At 31.6% G+C, this 12,313-nt stretch overlaps 1 protein-coding gene across 2 annotated transcripts in view; it reads right to left on the reverse strand.

Annotated features, from left to right (window-relative positions):
- The window catches only part of CYRIB (CYFIP related Rac1 interactor B), a 197,519-nt gene that overhangs the window by 63,879 nt on the left and 121,327 nt on the right, over nucleotides 1–12,313 (reverse strand). For both annotated transcript variants that reach the window (XM_051971088.1, XM_051971089.1), the window contains exon 2: nucleotides 5,146–5,184. The gene's annotated coding sequence lies outside the window, so the exon portion shown is untranslated. The remainder of the gene's footprint in view (nucleotides 1–5,145; nucleotides 5,185–12,313) is intronic.

Consider the following 12,313-nt stretch of genomic DNA (forward strand, 5'->3'; position numbering starts at 1 on the left):
AATTGTTGGTCTTATTTATTGGCATAAATTAGACAAAATAGCTCCTAATAATTCCTTTTACTTCCTCTTCACTAATTATGAATTCATCTTTTTCATTTTTGATATAATTAGGCTTTTTTCTTTCCTTTAAAAAATAAAGTTAATAGTTTACATGTTTTATAAATTTGTTCTTTGTTTTTCAAATAGCCAGATCCTCCTTTTATTCATTAAGTTCAATATGTTTGTTTTTAACTTTCAATGTTGTCAATCTCTCCCTTGATTTGCAGGATTTCTACTTTAGTGTTTAATTTGCTAGTTTTCTAAATTTTTTTTAGTTGTATATCCAACTTGTTGTTCTTTCTTTTTTACTGATGAACTTTTTCAGAAATAAAAATTTTCTCCTAAGTACTGTTTTGTTGGAATAGCTGCTGAAATACACGGCTTGGTAATCCAACCCAGAATGGATTTCTTCTTGTGAGAGGATGATACAAGGAGACTGAGAGGCAGTTGTTCTCTGACCTCTCTGACTGAAAGACCATTGTGCTGTCTGACCTCTCTCTCCTCTTCTCTCTGTCTCCAATTTATTTCGTTCCCAGTCCACAACACCTGTGTCAGCAAAGGCTGCCTTGCAACTCCTTCAAATGTTATGATCCACAGCTGTACAGACTCTTGGAGAATCGACCTGTCCTTTAACACTGTTTTGGTTATATCTCATGAAGTTTGGTATGTTGTCTCATTGCTGTCATCATCTTTAGTGAAACTATTGTTTATATGAAATTTCTTTCTTTGGAATTGCTATTTAGTGTCCAATTAAATGTTAATGTATATTTCAGATCTCTTATTAAATGTAATTTTATTGTATTATGGACAGAAAGAGCTGCTTTCCTATATTTGAATGAAAGCTTTTTATGTACTAATACATGGTCAATTTTTGTAAAGATGAGAAATACAAAAATTCCATTATATTTCCATTCAACATTCTTCAGAGGCCTGTCATATTTAACTTTTTAAAAATTCTATTCAATGTTTGTGGCAGTCCTCTTTATAGTGGCCGAGACTGGAAACTGAGTGGATGCCCATCAATCGGAGAATGGCTGAATAAATTGTGGTATATGAATGTTATGGAATATTATTGCTCTGTAAGAAAGACCAGCAGGATAATTTCAAAAAGGTCATTCCAGATCTTTTGAACTGATGCTGAGTGAAATGAGCAGGACCAGGAGATCATTGTATACTTCAACAACAATACTATATGATGATCAATTCTGATGGATGTGGCCCTCTTCAACAATGAGATGAACCAAATCAGTTTCGATAGAGCAGTAATGAATTGAACCAGCTTCACCCAGCAAAAGAACTCTGGGAGATGCCTATGAACCACTACATAGAATTCCCTATCCGTCTATTTTTGTCCACCTGCATTTTTGATTTCCTTCACAGGCTAATTGTACACTATTTCAAAGTCCGATTCTTTTTGTAAAACAAAATAACTATGGACATGTATACATATATTGTATTTGACTTTATTTTAACATATTTAACATGTATTGGTCAACCTGCCATCTGGGGAAGAGGATGGGGGAAAGGAGGGGAAAAGTTGGAACAAAAGGTTTTGCAACTGTCAATACTGAAAAATTACCCATGCATATATCTTGTAAATTAAAAGCTATATAAAAAAATTCTATTCAAATTACTAACTTTTTTCTTATTTTACTTTAGGATTAGATTTATTTAGTTCTGAGATTTAGTTTTTTTTTTTTTCTGTAACTCAACTTTTCCCTTAAAAATTTAGATGCTATGTGTGGAAAATGATTATTTATTAATAATTATCATATTAGGACTAATGTTTTTCTCCTTATCTACTTGCTCATCCAGAAAACAACTATGTGAGACATACCCAGATCAAGTTCTAATCAGACAGTAAAAGAAATTCAAAGTTTAGTTAGGTTAATGGATGCGTAAGTCTTGCTCACATTGTTTGTTCATTCAGGCCTCTCTGTTAATATATCTCTGTGACTGTGATCAAAATCATAAACCCCAAGACCCTCATTGTAATGTAGCCCACCCTCCCGTTGTAATATTTATGTTCTCTTTTAACTATTAACCAATCAGTACTGACTGCCATCTCTCAGGAACATCTCCCATATAAGAGGCATATAAACCGTGAGCCTACCACCACATGGAGTCTTTGGTGTAAGAGCCAAATGACCATCCATTTATTAATAAATGAATTGGAATTATTAACAGAATGATTAAATTACCCAGAAATTACATTTCTTGAACCTTTCTAAAATGCCACACACTGCCATTTGGTGCACATATGTCCAATACTATAATTTATTGTCCATGATATGTTTAAACAAAATGTACCTTGAATGTTTATTTCTTTAAGTATAATTCTGCATTTGCTTTGTTTGAGATGATGATTTACCACACTTAAATTATTTTATTTAAAACAAAACAGATTCTGATCTAGCCCCCATTTTAATTTTATATATAGATTTCTGTTTGAAGTATATTTCTTGTAAAGAACATATTACTGAATTCTAGTTCCTAATCCATTCTGCTGTTTACTTTTGCTTTATGCTGTCTACTTCTCACTAAATGTTATCCCATTTACATTGCACAATTATATATCTTCCTCCATACTATTTTATTATACTTATCCTTCTCTATTTCATCCTATCCCCTCTTTAATAATCTTTCACTTCTGACCACAGGGTCCCTTAATCTATTTTCCCACTCTTATTTCCCTTCTCTTACTCCTTTTCCTTGTGCCCTTTTCTACTATTTCTCTGTTGGGTAAAACTGAATTAATCTTTTTTTTTTAAATAGTATGTGGCTTTTTTTAAAAAACAATTTTTAAAACAAATTCCAAGGAAGAATACAAAAAAAAAGGAGATTTTAGAATTGCTTTCCTATTTTATGCTGCCCAAATTTGAGATCTCTACCAGAGTTTCAAGACATCTATTCAAATGTATATATTTCTACACACAATTTTAACATGTCTATTCCTTAATTTCCCAACTAGATCACTAACCTAACTAGGGAAATTATTCTTTTTATCTACCACACTATGTGTGATACAGTGCCAACCCTGCAACAAATTCCCAACAAATATTTGTCATTGAGTAGATAAACTTTTGCTTGTGTCCTTGAGGAAAATGTTCTCAAGGGCTTTGGACAATTTTTCCTCTGGAAATTTATTAAGAGGCTCTAAAGTGTAGATAATATAAGCTTCATCTTCAAAGATTAGCAAATTAAATACAACAAAAACTATTATACAACTCTAGTCTAATATATTTGGAACAGGAAGTACTTCGATATCAATAACCTCTGGGTAAGGTAAATTCTCAAATTAAAACTTTGAAAATATAAAAATATTTTATAAAGTCAATAACAAAGACTTGATATCATCCATACAATTATTAAATACTATGTAACACTGGCTTTTCTACATTAGAATCCCAGAAATAAAAGGTTAATTATGCTTAACAAGAATCATAAAACTTTAGAGCTATAGAGGACCATTAAAGATCACTGTATTGAAAGCCCTAATTTTACAAATGACTCTCAAAGAGGATAAGTGACATACCCAAGGTCATTAAGCTAATTAATACTATTGAAACTTAGATAACAGGTCTCCTGAGTATTAGTTCAGATAGATAGTTCTCTTTCCATCACACAAGACTACCTAAGAGTCTTTTCTGAAGATACACCAAGATACTAACAGTGTTGTTCTATGAAAATACAAAGTTTTCAAATATGTACTTTATTATCATATTTATCAACTGAGAACTAATTTAGCTAAGGTTGGAGAGGTTCTTTATCCCAACATTAGGCTACAAATGAACTATTTTTAGCCACAGAAGCTAGGGAGCTCTCTATTGATGTATGGATGGCTAGCAATCTATACACCAGAGAGGTGCCTACACTGATAAAACTACACCACTCTTTTAAAGAATTTTCTATAAAAAATTTTCTATTAAAAAAACAACTAACTAACATTGTACAGCAAGTACAAATCTCAAGTGCAACATATTTGGGTAGGCATTATCTTCTGTTCATAGTGAACATATTATTTTCATATTAATTTAACAGGAAAATACTGTTTGCTACTACTGCTGCCCTGAGACCAAAAATTCAAATAAAGGATGAAAAAATGTTGGGAAAAGCTTTAAAGATTTAGACTAGACAATTATTTAGAACATAAGCCAATAATTTTAGGGCTATTATTACTTCTTTAGAATAATAAATTAAGAGTAAATCACAAATAGCCATAATTTAGAAAATCACATACTAGGGGAAAAAAGGTCTAAAAGAACAAAAAGTACAAGAAACTTCTCATTAATCAAATTATTAAACAAACTATTAAATATACAATGCATTATTCCATAGCAGACTAAAGAGAGACGTGTGGTTTGAATAACTATCAGGAAATCCAGGTAATGGAAAACCAGTCATCCAGTTGATACATGGCATGTATAAAATTATTAAAATTATTTTAACAGCAAATAAATAGTTGCTACATTTGCCTTGATGGACTGGTTAGTAGGGGGTTTTAAAAAATTTAACATCCCTAGTGCAAAATATAAAACTGAGAAGCAGGGATAAGAAAAAGATTCAAAATGGAATCTAGTCTTTTAGTCATATGAATGAATAGGAAACATATAAAGAGCAATGAATTTTTAAAATTGAGAAATATGTAAATAAAGACCACAAACCATTAGGTTAAATTGTAATTGGTGTCTCACTTAAATATGTATGTGTGTGTGTGTCTATGTACACACATATACAAACACACAGAAAATAACAGCTTTCCAAAGGGAAAAGGAGAACTTTAAAAACTACAAAACTTGAGTTTTAACAACTGTATTATTTACAGCTGAAAAGCTATTGAAATTAATTCAGTTATAAAGAAAAACATGCTTCCATCCCATTTCTCAAGAAAGCAGGGGAAAAAATAAAAGTTTCAATATATTACCTTATTTCCTACTTTAAGTCAAGAATCAAAAAAACTGGTTCTTTGTAAGTAGCACTTTTAGTAAGTTCTAAATTAGTTAAGAATGGAAATTCCCCTTTAAACTATAATTAGGTAATGCTTTTTAAAATTTTAAATTATAATGTACAACTGAATAATAATATAGTCACTAAATTTTAACTTACCTATAGCCAGTGCTGGTGTTTCTGCTCTTGTCCCTCTATCTGTTGTTTAAAAAAAAAAAAAAAAAAAAAAAGGAAAATTCTGAAATATTACTCTGCTTCTATACAAACTTTGGGGGAAAAAGTTAATGTTAAAAAATATGTACACATTTTCTACCAAATTTTAATTTATGTATTTTGTAACATTCAATACAATTATTTAACTATTGCTCACTGAAGACAAGTTTTTTGTAGGATATGACAGTTAAAGACAAGCCCCAGTTCAGTTATATAACAGCTATCACACCACACTGTTTCAATATACTACCATAAGATAACCCAATGGCTCAGGCACCAGATGGAAACAGGATGAGAAATGTTATACTGAATACATTATTCATTATGAAATCATCACGCACAATGTACTTGAAGGTATGTTTGAATGTTTCAAAACATCTGGTATTATTCTAAGTTTCAATACAAAATTTGCATTTCTTATCTTGCCAAGCATGTGATTAAACACATTTTTACAATTAAAAAAAAAAAGTCATAAGAAAAGTACTTTGTCAAAGATTTGGACATTTCATCATAATAAACATCTGATTTGGTTTGGGAAGCCAAATTTGGTTAAAGAAATGTGGTAAAAAATAAATTTAACTGAACGTCTATACTATTTTAAGTCTTAAGATGTTATCAGTAAAAGTTTCATAAAGACTTACCCTAATACATCTCATTTAGAAGCTATAGATATCCCTTTAACAGTAGTTTAACCATATTTAAAAATATTTTATAGCTATTCACACTTTCTAAAATTACTCTACATTTATCACCTTACTGTCAATAATGCAACTATACCTCATTGTGGCACAAGAAACTGGGTTCTCAAAAACTATCATAACAGCACAAGCTCTAATAGGTCTAACCAAAGCAGAAAAGGTCTCAGCAGCACCAAGTGTTTTTTATTTAAGCATCATCCTACCTAGCTAAGTCTGGAAAGGTTAATCACTCAAAGAATGGCTACCAGATGATAAAACTTTTTGCAGAGCAATTGATGAACGCTGACAAAAATCTATATCAAAAGTTTGGAAAGCCCACAACCAATGAATTTTTTATTCTGATTTATTTTTACTTCACTACCTACTAGTTCAGAGAATTAACATTTTTACAAATAATTTCCCTCATTATCTTCACCAAGAATTCTCCAAAAAAATAATGCTTACTTCAGTTTTTAAAATTTAAATTCAATTTACTTATGTATTATCAAAGTTCTAATGCAAGTTCAATCTAACAACACACTAAATTGCTTTGACTCAGGTCTCCATATAAATAAATTGAAGACAACTTTCAGAGAGTATACACAAAATCAGAATCCCCAAATCAAATCAAATTCATGGTAGTGTTCCCCCAATTCAGAATATTTGGAGTCTGATCAATTTTTAAAAGCTGCTTTCTCTTGTTAACACACAGAATATTAATAAGTCCCCTTTTACACCCTACACCTCAATAAGATAAGGCCTCATTGCTAGGGGGAAATCTACCACTAAAGTGAGAAAAGTTATTCCTGATACCCCTAGGTTACATTCAGCAAAGTATTTTCCCCATAAAAACAATATAAATGGAGATTAAGTATTAGATGAAATATTGTTATTAATACTAAACATGCTTCTTTCAATGGTTAGCTAGGAATTCACCCTGCCAAGGAATAATTTTGCATAAGAACACACTCCAGTAAAGAAAAGCTCTAAAATAATTTATTTTATTTTATTTTTTTTATTTTTTTTATTTTTAAATAATAAAATTGCATTAAAACTTGCACAATCTATTTTTCATCATTGACAATTCTACCTCCTTCCAGTCATCATATACTATGTAATCAACAGAACACTGTGCACTTGTAACAACAGTGAATCAGAGATATCTGTGCTTACATTTCATTAATCTAGACTAAAAACTCCTTGAGGGCAAGAACTTTTTTATCTAAAATTATTTGGGACTGTGCTCTTTATACAGTGGATTTTGAGCAGAGGAGTGATGAGGAAAGAGATGAACTATATGCTTTGCATTTAAATGCAAACTCATTATATCTTAGATTTAATAAATCTACAGAGTCCACAACAAAGGAGATGATAATGCCACTATTCTCTTCCTCATCAAATACACATTAGGAATTCTGTGTACAGTTTGGGGTGCCACATGAAAATATGATGACCATCTTCAAATAACTAAAAAGTTGTTAAAGCTGTTATGTGATTTACAAGATCATAAATTTAAGGTAAAAGAACCTAAGAAATTAAGACTAGTCTTGAAGACATGAATGAATGAACAATAAAGGATATAAGTTGTAGATTCAAATCCATTCAATTCAATCCCATTCAACAAATAAATTATAAAATACCTATTTTGAATCAGGCACTGTATTTAAATGCTTTTGCCAAAATAAAAGGCAATAACTTTTTTTTTAAATTCTAATAATAGAGAATAGTAAAGTAGACGGAGAGCCAGAAATAGAAGAGTTACTAAAACCTAAAAAAAGGTAGTATCAAGAGATTAATCCACTGTCAATAACTGCAAAGTTTAAAAAGGATGAAGAATAAGAAAAATTCATTAATTTGGCAATTAAGAGTTCAATGGCAACTTTGGAGAGAACACTTAGATGAATGGTGAGACTGGAAGCCAAACTACACAGCTCAAAACAAAACAAAACAAATTAATGATCGCAAAGAAAAAAATCTAGGGGCATTTAATTAACAAACTTAGCTTGTCTCATAAAATTATTCTGATGCATCACCAAAGAAACAATTCCTTATATAAAGTACAACTTTTGCTCTCAATGATAAGGAAAAAAAAGATGTCACTAATTTCCCAACAATTGCATTTTTTTCAAAGATTTTTGAGCACTCTAGTCTCAAGGCAAGTCAACAAGCATTTAAGTGCTTACTATGTACCAGGAATTATATATTAAGTAAAACAGATAAGACAAATAATCAAAAGTGTACTTTTATACACTCGGTTTAGATTTTCTTTATTTCTTAATATTTTATAATGTTAAATTAATTCTAGTAAAGATCAGCCATTAACAATCTGGCCTTATATGTAGAGCAGGAAAAACTTGAGGAAGTAGTGATCCTGAACTGCCTTTCCTATTTTTAAGTGTCATTTCAACAAAAACAATTTTTTCAGCCGAGAGGACAGCAATACTTTTTTGAACTCCTCTCCCCCAATATTAAAACCAAACTATTCTGAATAAATCTATATGTGATAGATGGGCCCCAAAATGACATAAAAAAACTGTTTTCCACAGAGACCTAGAATTCTGAGGATTAATGATAATAATTAACAACACTGCTTAACACAAACTTATCAAAGACCCCAATCCAGCTCAAACTAGTATGGGTCAATGACCTGGAAAAGGCAAATAGGGAATGAACATGTTTAATATTCTAAATGCATATTAACCAATACACCCCCAAAGGAGGAGTTTTCTACAATCTTTGAACATGGGATTCATGACAAGGGAAAGGGAACACACCTAGAAGGGCATGAAGAATGCAAAGAGTGCTAGTCAGCAGAATATTGACCAATCGGGAATGATTGGGAGGAGACTGGGTGGCACAAGGGAGGGGTTTGATTAATTAATATAAACAGGTTTTCTCCTTTGTACTAGCATGCTCCTCCACCATAAGGAGCCTTCTGCTTCCTGCAAGAACATAATACATGATCCTTCACTCGCTCTGGACACTTTGTTGTTTTGGGGACCTTGGGCCCTTAATTGCATTTAAAACATCCACAAGATATACCAATGAGGAATTTTACCAGAGTGGTTCAACTACAATGTGTCACTGAATTCCTCATGATATGTGAATGAAGCTAATAATTAACATTATACAGAGGCTACCCAAAAACTAAAAAGGTTTCATATTACCCTTGAAACTAATATTTCCCATTTCATAAAAGAAGAAACTTTTAAAAGCCTAACTTAAAGGAAAGAAGAGTAGCAATCTGAAGAAAACAAAACAAGGAGATTAGGATACATAATACCACACACACACACACACACACACACACACAACACACACACACATTTTTAAATAAAACACTATAAAAGACAGATTAACTCAAATAAACTTGTAATGACTAATCTTGGTTTCATAAAAAGGATCAAACATTTCTTTCATTTCCATAAAGAAGTAAAATATGTAAAATATAATATACACTGTGAGATGAGGAATTTTTGCAGTAAAGTTTTGCTTCAATGTTTTCTCCAATACAAGTGAAGATTCAATAGGGAAAGGAAGCCCAGGAAATGATCCACAAAAAACAACAGAGATTTATTAAATGCTTACTATAGTCCGAGCACAGGGCTTAAGTGCTGAAGATAAAAATACAATTGAAACAGTTCCTGAACTCAATTTCCTTACTCTCGATCAGAAAAACAACATTTTTACACAAGACACATACAAAGCAGAAATTAAGTACTTTTGGATAGGAAGGACAAAGGTTGCTAAATGTACCAAGTCAACCAAGGAATTTCAAGAGGCAAATGAGAAGAAAAATGGAATGGTAGTATCAAGACAGAAACAAGAGAACAGAAAATTTTATGTGAGGAAATCATAGACCAAAATGACTGGACAAATGAGCATATAAAGGAGACTGTGGTATAACATGAATAAGAATTTAGGGAGAGATGGAATGATCAAATATTATAACTACATAAAAGGTTTCAGAGTTCTCATTCATGAAAATGTAACACTTAGGAATGATAGAAAGATCAAGATTAGATGAGATGGGAGTAGAGGAGCAGTCATAAGAGCAGAGCAGATCAAAAGCGAAAAACTGGGATACAAATTCACTGCTGGTGGAACTGTAAAATGATCCAACCATTTTGGAGTGTAATCTGGAACTATCACCAAAGAGGCATAATACTGTGTCTACCTTCTTGATTAAGCAATACCACAATTAGGTCTGTGTACAAGGTGATTAGAGAAAAAGGAGAAGAACTTTTATGTTCTAAAATATTTAAAGCAACTCTCTTTGTGGAACAAAGAAGTGAAAACTGAAGGGATGCTCCCAATTGGGGAATGGCTAAATAAATTATGATACAGGATTATGAAGGAATACTACTATGCCATAAGAAATAATGAGCTGGTTCATTTTATTTTATTTTATTATTATATTTGTTTTTTTGCTGAGGCAATTGTGGTTAAGTGACTTGCCCAGGGTCACACAGCTGGGAAGTATTAAGTGTCTAAGACCAAATCTGAACTCGGGTCCTCCTGACTTCAGAGCTGGTGCTCTTTATCCACTGTACCACCTAGATGCCCCTCATAAAAAAAAAAAAAAAAAAAAGGAAAGACTTGTATGAAATAAATGAACAAAATGTACACAGTAACAGCAATACTGTTCTAAGAACATTTTTGAACCAAGTCATTTTGTGTATTATAAACACTCAAATCAACAATAAAGGACAATGGAAGATGGTATGTAGATGGAAGATGGAAGGTAATGGTAGCCTTCTCTAGGGCAATGTAGGGAGAAAGAAAGAAAAAAAAAAAAAAAACACAGTAGACAACAAAAGAAAACAAAGGGAAATAGAAAACAGGGTAGTTTTGGAAATGATGTGTAGTATTTTTTACGTAGTATCCCTCCCCCCGCCCCCCAAAAAAAGCTAACAATATGAAATGAAAATTTGTGTTTTATATGAATCTTCTTTTTATGCTGTGTTGATCGCGGAGAAGGGGGGGGGGGGGTAAGATTTTTGGACATTTTGCATATAAGTTCAAAATAATTTTTAAAAGCATTGTTTAAAAAAAAAGAACTGAGTAGACTGAAAACGTGGAATATGAAATTACTTGAAAGAGTATCTGAGAAAAGGTTGGAAAGGCAGTTTTGAACCACACTATGAAGTGCTTCAAATGCAACAAGGAGATATTTGAAGTCTATATTAAAGGCCATAGGGCTTTTAACCAGGAAAGTAAAATTGTAAGATGCCCAAAAATATTAGATTATTTTTGTAGCTGCTCAAAGAATGGATTGGAGAGAGAGGAGACTGAGAGCAAGAAGTACAATTAGAAGGTTATTACAACAGCCCAAGAAATTGGTGACAAGGGCCTGAAGTAGATTAATGGTTATGGACATATGTAAATGAAGTTATGAAGACAAAAATCAAAAGATCTGGCAATTAAACTGAATGGAAAAGAATGAAAAAGAAGAATCAAGGATCATTGGAAAAATACTAGTATACTCAACAGGAAAAGGAAAATCTGGTTAAGTTCTTATGTAACAGATGCTTATGTCCTTACAAATAAGGATAAATGAGGTCCAATGGTAAGCGATTTTCTCTAAGTCACTCAATGACACAGGAGAGAATATAGGCCCTTTAAGACTGTCTATCATTCTTTCCTCTACATCATATTGCCTCTTCTAAGGACCCCCAAAATAACTATTAAAAAAAAAACATTTAATACCATACCCATCTTTACAAAAGTGCCCTTTATTTATAATAAACAGCTAATTCATTATTTCCATTATATATTAGTAAAATAATACTAAGTAGAAAAATAGCCTAAAGTTATTTAAATTTTTATCAATGTACTAAATAAAGGTATAAATTAAATACTTGACAAATCTGTAAAGAATACATAGCTGGAAAAGAGAGCTAACATTCTGAAAGACAAAGTAAAGATCTAAATTCCTAAAATAACTTGAAAACCAAAACACTGAGCTGAAAGAATACTGCACTAAATCTATTAGGGCAGAATTTTAATAGGACTAATTAAATCTTACACTTGGGTTTAATTCTCAAATACAAAATAAATAAAACACAGCCTAAACAGTTGGTTATTTTTAAAAGAGTAATATTTTAATAGATTACAACCTTTGTGATATGGAAAATGTATGACATAAAAGTGGAAACCTAATGTGATCTTAGAAAATATTAAAATAGGCAAAGATTAGGAAAGTGATTTGTAAGCTTACAACACAATGTGCTTTTCTTTGAGGAATCATATATACTGAACATATAGTTAACATTACATGAGGAACAGGAAGCCCAATCCATGTGTTTTCCCTTTAATAAAGGCAGACATTTTTGTTGAGTGAAGAGGAGGAGGAGGAAGAGAAGAAAATGAGTTGTCTCAGGTTCCTCCTCTTTGGAAATCTTTAAAGCAAAAGGTGGGTTACTTTTCAAGAATAT

This window comes from Antechinus flavipes, chromosome 1, assembly GCF_016432865.1.
Source record: "Antechinus flavipes isolate AdamAnt ecotype Samford, QLD, Australia chromosome 1, AdamAnt_v2, whole genome shotgun sequence".
Classification (NCBI taxonomy): Eukaryota; Metazoa; Chordata; class Mammalia; order Dasyuromorphia; family Dasyuridae; genus Antechinus; species Antechinus flavipes.